Here is an 8,940-nt window from a genome sequence, read left to right on the forward strand (position 1 = left end):
CAGAGAGCATGATAAATGGGAATGGCTTTTGCAGCTGTCTGTTACTGTCAGGCTAAAGCTGCTGTTTAGGTTGTCATAACCTGCATTTCAGAGGCATTTTTAGCTTCCAGAGGCAAATTTTACTTATGTAAGATATATTTAGAGAATAAGGAACCTTTAAAAACATGCATTTTTAGAGCAACTCTTAACAAATCCCAATTCCACTAACAGCTAAGAATGTGATTTGATGTGGGTAGAAACGACTTTCATCTACGCCTGTCATTTTGCTATACCCTGCAGAGTCTGTAGAGCTCATTAAAATTGTTTCTTTTTTACTACTGCCCAGAAGTTATATAACAAATATATATATATATATATATATGAATTTACACAAATCATCCTGTTGAAAATCCTTTTATTCTGAATTGCCTACTTGAGCATTAATGCCTGTTTGTAGGGTTAAGTTCTAAAGTTTGAAGGTTTTACTGTCAGTGTTAGACCTCAAAACATCCTTAAGAGACCACCTTTGACCTTAGCAGGCTAATAAGAAACCATTTCAGATAGATGGATAGACTACAATGATCTATATAGGACTTTATAAGAGAGGACATTGTTGCAAACACACATGCATGTGCAAGTGTGATCTGAATCAAGTGGGAATAGAGTTACATAACATGTTTACAATGGCTCACGTGTGCACATTCAGATCACATGGATTGTGTTGGAGCTGTTAGTTTTCTGAGTGGGGGTGGGTGTGAGCACACGTAACCCTGAAGGGTTAAACCGGGCCAGTCAACACACGGGATGAACAACTCAAAGTTTTAAGGCATGATTGTTATATATCCATGAAGTTCATGACTATCCAACTTGTGCAACTGATGTGTGAAAACGGATCCATAACAGATGATAGACAAGAGAAATGATCTACCTTCAGTGATAATACTGTACTGCACATCATTAAGGTGTTAAGCACCTGTCTAATCTTATTTTTCAGACTCTTCTTAGCCAGTTGGTCAGTGGATTTAGAGCCCCAGTGCTGTTGTTGTACTGTCACCTTTCATTGAATGCAGTGAACTAACTATTTAACCCTTGGGTATTTGACTCCAGAAACTGACATGGAGACTGTGTTTGAGACAGAATTACCATTCACATTAGTCACACGCTGCCATCTGGTGGTGACTGTAATAACAATCTGAGGTATAATATGAGACAGTAATATCATGCAGAAGCAGCCTGTGTGCATTATTACAACATTTTTTAGGAGCCCTCTACTTTATAAATTGAAATTAATCAAATTTATATATACTTTTAAGTTAATCAAAAGTGACAATAAAGACATTTATAATGTTATAAAACTCGTAGCACTGAAGACTGGAGTAATGATGCTAAAAATGCAGCTTTGCATCACAGGAATAAAATCACATTTTAAAATATATTCAAATAAATACATTTTGAAATTGTAATAACATTTCACTGTATTACAGTTTTTACTGTATTTTTGATCAAATCAGTGCAGTCTTGGTAAGACTTGGAGACATTTTTAAAAATCTTACCAACCAAAACTTTTGAATTTCAGAATGTCTTAGTATTTGGTTTGCCTCTCTTTTGCTTTCATGACAGCAGCATTGAAGCGTCTTACATTGCTTAGCTTTTCTTCATTTCTTGATTCCCAGTGCAGTATCAGTCTTTTGGACCCACAGTGGTTGTGTTTGTGTGTGTTTCTCCATCTGTCACTCTTCCCTGAGGGGCCGTGATGTCCTTGCTGTCATGGGGTCATGGGCCTGTGTTGACTGTTCTCTTCCGTCCCTCATATGCTGCAATGATGTTGGTGGAATCAGAAGCAGACAGATGCATTTTCTGCCAGATCAATACCCTGCTGGAGGGTGAGAGTGCCCCGGGGACTAGAAACAGTGAGGTTCCTTTTGTCTGTAAAAGCGCTAATGCAGAAAGTGTGTTGCAGAGGTGGAGTTTTTATCACAGCTGCGCAATATTTGGATTTTTTGTTTTATTTTATATGCATGTATATATTTATTTCAGCAGAACAAGGGAATATTTGGAACAATGTTATGCAATCCTAATATGAAAAAAGTTTACATTAAAGTCACATACAAAAAGATGTGATATATGTGACCCTGGACCACAAAACCAGTCTTAAGTCACTGGGATACATTTTTAGCAACAGCCAAAAATACACTGTACAGGTCAAAATGATAGATTTTTCTTTTATGCCAAAAATCATTAGTATATTAAGTAAAGATCATATTCCATGAAAATATTTTGTAAATTTACTACTGTAAATATATCAAAACGTTGTTTTTGATTAGTAACATGCATTGCTAAGAATTCATTTGGACAACTTTAAAGGTGATTTTGTCAATATTTAGATTTTTTTTGCACTCTCAGATTCCAGATTTTCAAATAGTTGCATCTCGGCCGAATATATATATATATATATTATATTTCTTCAGAATTTGCATTAGAGGCAGTAGTGCTACTGCATTAACATTATGTTGTGATATTTGTATTAGGTTACCAATTACATTTATTAGAAAATTAATATTAATTTGTGCAGTAATACATTTTAAAATAAGCCAATTCTAAAGCTCCATATATCTAGTCACAGATTTACAGGCTTGTGATGCTGAAATCTGTTGACAGATAACTCCATCAGTTTAGGCAGATATATTTAGCAAACGAAGTGTGCCGGGGTATTTTCTGCGCTCTGCATTTCAGGCAAATCCGATTCTTTTTTTGAACACCTATTTTGTGAGCGCAGCGAGGGGTTGCCATGGAAACAGGTTGAAAGATCCCAGGCCATAATTAATACCTTGCCACAAACATAAGTTATTTTCAGATCACCATCTTTTATTTAGCAATCTAGACATGTAAAAATCAAACAACCCCGCTGACCAAAGCATTCACACAGCAGTTTGAACTTAATGTGCTTCTTTTTTTCTTTTTTTTTCAACAAGCATAAACCGGACAATATACACAATGCGTCGAACATCATAAATAGCATGACACGTTTAGACAATCTCACAGATCACCACAAAAACACATTCTTCCAGACAGATCAGATCAGATCGGATAAGAAAAAAACTAAACAAAAAGCAAGAATGGGAGGTTTTCGCTTTTACTGAATTTCAGTGATTAAAAAGATAATGAAAGTTAAAAACAACTTTGGTATAAAAAAGATGGACATTCTTTACTACATTCTCAATTCTCAATTGCAAGCAGAGTAATGGGGTTCATGTTGTTTGAAGCTTGTGTAATGAACTTTAATATGGTGGCATCCATAAAATGAGAAGTCCTCTAATAAATCACACTGCATGGTGTTTTACTCCAAACATCAATTCTGCTGCCTCTCATCTCATATCAGTCATGTCACTACTAATAAAGACTAATTGCCGTAAACAAAGTATAAAAAGACAGGTACAATGCTCGCTAGTTACATTAAAGCAGGAATAGAGCCTGAACTTGGTCTCAATGTCAAATATCTCTGTTTTTAAAGCTCATCCTGTAATACAATCAAGGTAATATTAATTCAGCACGTACAAAAGAATCTCTAATATACCAAGAGGACTCGTTGACCTATGAAGTGCCATAATCTGCTATTGAGTGTCATTCAACAATCAGAATGGATTTGATTTGTGATCGTAACCATGGAGATAGTTTTGCAGATATCAGTGTGACTCAGATCTGACAGACCAATCATCTGACAGATTGGAGATCTGTGGAGAGACGGGGGCTCTGGCGGCTAATGGAATCTGGATGTAGGATGCATTACACTGCATGTCAAATGTAAAATCCTAACATTTTAAGAAAGAGAACTTGGACTGTGCCATGTCTGATGCCCCAACCCGATCTCATGGCAATTTGTACATATTTTTACGAGGTGGCTAGTTCGTATGACCTCATTCGTACATTTTTTTGCTAAATTGTACGTATTTTACGAGTTCCCTACCCCTACCCCTGTCCCTAAACCTACTCGTCACTGGGATCTAGACAAATCGTACAAAATCATACGAGCGAGGTCGCACAAATTAGCTACCTCATAAAATTCGTACGAATTGGTCGTGAGATAGCGTTGGATAACCATATCAAACTTTATGAACTGATCTAAAGCTCAAGATGTGGCCACAATATGCGCGAGTAGAAAAAAGCTGAAAAGGTACTGGTGATTTTCTGTAAATTTCCTTTAACCCTAAAACAGAACACAATGTAATATGTAATTCGAAATATAGGTAATACCCTGTAAAATACACTCTTAAAAATAAAGGTGCTTTAAAAGGTTCTTCACAGCGATGCCATAGAAGAACCATTCAGTCAAAAGTTCTTTAAAAGAACCATCTCTTGCTTACCTTTTTATAATCTGAAGAACCTTCACTGTAAAAAGTGATAAATTGACTTAACTTAAAAAAATTGAGGAAACCCGTTGCCTTAACTTATTTTTTTAATTATCATTACTTAAAAAATTTAAGTGAATTGTCAAGTTCACTTAACTTTAAAAAAAAAAAAATTATTATATACTTATATACTCAATTTTTTTAAGTTAAGTCAACTTATCACTTTTTACAGTGTTCTTTCACCACAAGGAACCTTTTCTTTATGGAACCATTTAGACAAAAAGGTTCTTCTATGGCATCGTGAAGCACCTTTATTTTCAAGAGTGTAATTCCTTCATAACACAGTACGTTATGGCTTATATTTACAAACTTTCAGTTTGGCCATGAAGACAGCAAAGTTTTGGGAGTGAAAACTACATTCAAATGTGGCAGCGACTAGATTGAGTGCAAAACAAAAGGTAGACGAAAAGGAAGATGCCAATTTCACCGAGTGAAAATAGTGTTAGATACAGTTTGCACCAAGTATAAATAGCTACAAATAGCATCTTGTTTACACAAGTTCAAATAGTGATGTTACTGTATTCGATATATATGTAAATATGCAAACTACACATGAAATATCTAAGCAATTCTGGGAATTATAATGTAAGTTATAGTTTGTAATAACCTTTGCAAACACTCAGTGTAAATAGACACCACCTTTAAAATTATAAGTGAATCTCCTAAATGACTTTGAATGTGAACAGAATTTTGTGGCTGTGAAGATAAAATACAAATGGCAACCGTTTAAACCAGTTTATTGTTATTAGCTATTGTTGGGAGAGTGACTAGAAATGTTCAAATCTGGGACATTTTAGTTATCCGGCGTCAACAGAAATGCAGATTTGTGGCAAATTTTTGGGAGAGGTTTCCAACCTTTTTTGGATCTGTGACCCACCCGCCCAACTGAAATGAATACATTCAACCTTTGTATTTTCTAAACGCATCTTTATGATCTAATTATGAACAATTAATCCATGTTATTTCATTTTGAAATTTGTATTGACCTCTTCTCAAATAATTTATTGTGTGCTTAAACCACATCCCTTTCCATTTCAGCACATCTGCCTCCATCCAATCAAAAACCAATCAACTGAACCTCTACTCTTTTTCCTTCTTCAATAATCTGTTTCACTCAGATGTACATCACCAAACAGAAGACTTGCCGCTACTTCGCTAACGTCATGACTTTGCGAAAAACAATACATTTTACATCCTCGCATTTTTGAAGATGCTCATATGTTCATAGTTCAGCTTTGAAAACCCCTGCATTTTGCCCCATTGAAAACAAGGATACAATGAGGAAGCCCCTCATTGCTCAAAATCTCTGGTGACCTCAAGACAGAAAACTGCAGTGGAGAGACAGGTATCAACATTTGCAAATGAGATGCATTCCTGCCATTTTCTAGCACAATCTACATGTATAATTAGCAGTTCCCCTGCATTAACAAATAGTTACATCACAAGGATTTAATGAGGAGCGTCAACCATATTTATCCGCAGTGTTGTGCTTGAAAAAAAGCATAATCTTCACAAACAGTAAAAGTCTGGTTGTGCAGAACCGACATTGCTAATATTAGCTCACATCTTTGCTTTCTCTATGTGGGTTTAGAAGAGGTGCACAAAACAACACCAACGCCTAGTGCAAGGTTGCTTTAAAGTGCTGCTGGAGCGTGTATTTCACCTTGACTGATGTGGGATCCTCCTCAGCTGAACTGCCAGCTCTGCCCACCGCAGGGACTTTTCCAGACAATGGCCGTCTCATGACAGAGTCTGGATTAATCTGCTCTGACCACAACCCATTGCTTTTCCTTTTTTCTGCAGCTCCTTTCTTTCCCAGCACCAGTTATGACTTGTAGGCCCTGCGTCTTTATTGTGATATTGTTTCAACAAGATTGCCCTTTGATTATACAAGCACAGCCTGATGTCTTTGATGATAACTGTGGTGTTGCTTCATGACTGCTGACAGTCAGTTTATCTGGACGTGCCCTTATCTGGAGCAGGATAGAGGGTAGTGACCACACACCAAGTGGGACACGACCAAAATAAACAGCTAATGGAGGACTGTTACTGTTCTAGTTCAAAACAAGCCATTGTAACCTACTGACAGTTCAAATGAACAGTGAGAGACTCAAAAGTACAGCATGATGCAGATGACACAATATATTATTTCCCAAAATTAGACTCATCATTAGTGCTGGCAGAGGTGTATGGCGATCACCTGGCCTCTGGGATTCATTTTTAAAACTGTGGAACTGGATACTCCTGCGTTTTAACCACAGACAAGTTACTCCTACATCTTTCTACAACAGTCACTAAGGGATTTTAACAAACCATTTCACACTGCAAGCCAAAGTGCCCAATTAATTTTTCAAATGCAGTATGTTTTTTCTTTTAAAAGTTGTTCACATGACCTTTTAAATGCGACCCATATCAAACACTGCTCTAAACAGGCAATACTCAAATGATTCATTAAAAAACAGATTCATTCAAGAATAACAAAGTCACTATATTTAGGAGTGAGTCATTGAATTATTCACTCAAGCGATTTGTTCCAAAAGGCCACTGCTGTGTTATGCATGCTGACCCTGACATGTTTTTAACAACTTACATATTAAAGTTTAACATGACATATTTTATTATATTAAATTAGAACATTTAATTATATTGTCAGATTTTTATTATTTTAGTATACTGTATATGCCTTTTTGGCATCCCTTATGTTTCTTCCACAAATCAACAAACAACCTGGATAATGCATATCTTTTTTTTTTTTTATTTAAATATATTTTAGTGAATCAAAAAAAAAAAATAATAATAATTATATATAGTGTGTAAATAAATGTTTGTTTAATTTCAGTGTGATCTTAATGAAGTGCAACAGTTTTATAGCAGCCTTGGTTCCAGAAGTATTTTTTCCATTCATATTTCCCATAGAGATGATCAGTTTTAACGAGTGGAAATAACTAGAGTCCCATGCAGCAGTGTGAATGACAGAATCAAATCACAAATGATGAAGAAATATGAAATTATTCATTTAAATATGTATACACATGTTTAAGTCGTTTGATAGCATAGGGAAACTGACCCCACATCATTTGCTGTGCTTCATGGGAGCAATTCTCTAGCTGGTGGAGATTTCTTTGCAGAATCATGGGTAATGTAGTTTTCACCAGCTGTTGAACATGACTATTTTTTAAAAAAACAAGTTGAAGTAATGAAATATGCTTCAAGAAAAGCACACACCATTGATTAACCACCATGTAGTTCACAGTAGCAAGTTATCATTAAAATCAATTCCACTATGGAGAAAATTAATATGGTTTTTACATCCGGAACACCACTGTTGCACTCTGTTGCCTTATTGTATTATCATATATTTCCCATGGGCTATTCTGCTCTCTAGATAACTATTCATGTTGGCCAATGAAAAATCCACAGTGGTGCCAAATAATAGTTAGAGTTCAAAGGCAAACCAAGCTCCACAATATTTCAGAGAAAACAGTAAAGAAAACTTTTGCACCTTTATGTGTAGTAATTTTATGGAGTGTAACTCATACATTTGTTTGAGTCAAACCAAGGGCAAATCCAATGTGCAAATAAGATGAAAACCCTCTAAATTCACACTAAAGTCACATGGGGGACTCGCTTTATCTGATTTTATACTCGCATATGAAAGTGAACCAAATCTATATTTGTTCATAATACTGTCATCCCAAAACCCCCAGATCTATCATGTGTAACAGAAAAAAAATCAGATTTGGGTCACATTGATCTGTGTGAATGTAGCCACACTTTTTGAGTTTGTTTGATATCTTGCTGTCTTTCCCTGCCGCTCTGATGAAAATGTCCTAGAACGCCCCTGTCCACTTTGATCAGTCTCACCACCAAAATAGCATGCACCACTTTTTTTTTTAAACAATCACAGACACACACACTTTCAGTCTCTGCTTGATTCCCTAGTCGCTTGCACAGGCACTTTCTGCCTAACAGCAAAAAACCAATGGAGAAGACAAGAAACCCTGTGAACTAGTTTCTATTCTTTGTCCTCCATAGTAAAAAGAAACATCTCCAAAGACAATACCTCATTGCATTTTGGCCACAGTCCTCTATGAAATCTGACAAAACTGCAGGAAGGTTTAGAAATCTTGATTTGATTGATTTTTTTTTAGCTGTCCTTAAGTCTTCTTTATAGGTGAAGCGTGTCATTTCATGTTAAATACCCTAAAAAGTGTAAACACTGTCCATTTGGTGACACTACTGGCACAGAAATTAAACTTCACCTTTAAACTGATGTCACAAACCAATGTTTATTCACTGTCATCTATTGTAAAATAAAATTTTCTTAAAGGGATAGTTCACCCAAAAATGAAAATTCTGTCATGAATTACTCACCCTCATGTTGTTCCAAACCTGTAAGACCTTCGTTTATCTTAGGAACACAAATTAAGATATTTTTGATGAAATCTGAGAGCTCTCTAACACTCCCATAGACAGAAAGGGTCCTTACACGATCCAGGTCCAGAAACGTAGTAAGGACATCGTTAAAATAATCTGAGTGACATCAGTGGTTCAA

This window comes from Onychostoma macrolepis, chromosome 13 (assembly GCF_012432095.1).
Source record: "Onychostoma macrolepis isolate SWU-2019 chromosome 13, ASM1243209v1, whole genome shotgun sequence".
Lineage (NCBI taxonomy): Eukaryota > Metazoa > Chordata > Actinopteri > Cypriniformes > Cyprinidae > Onychostoma > Onychostoma macrolepis.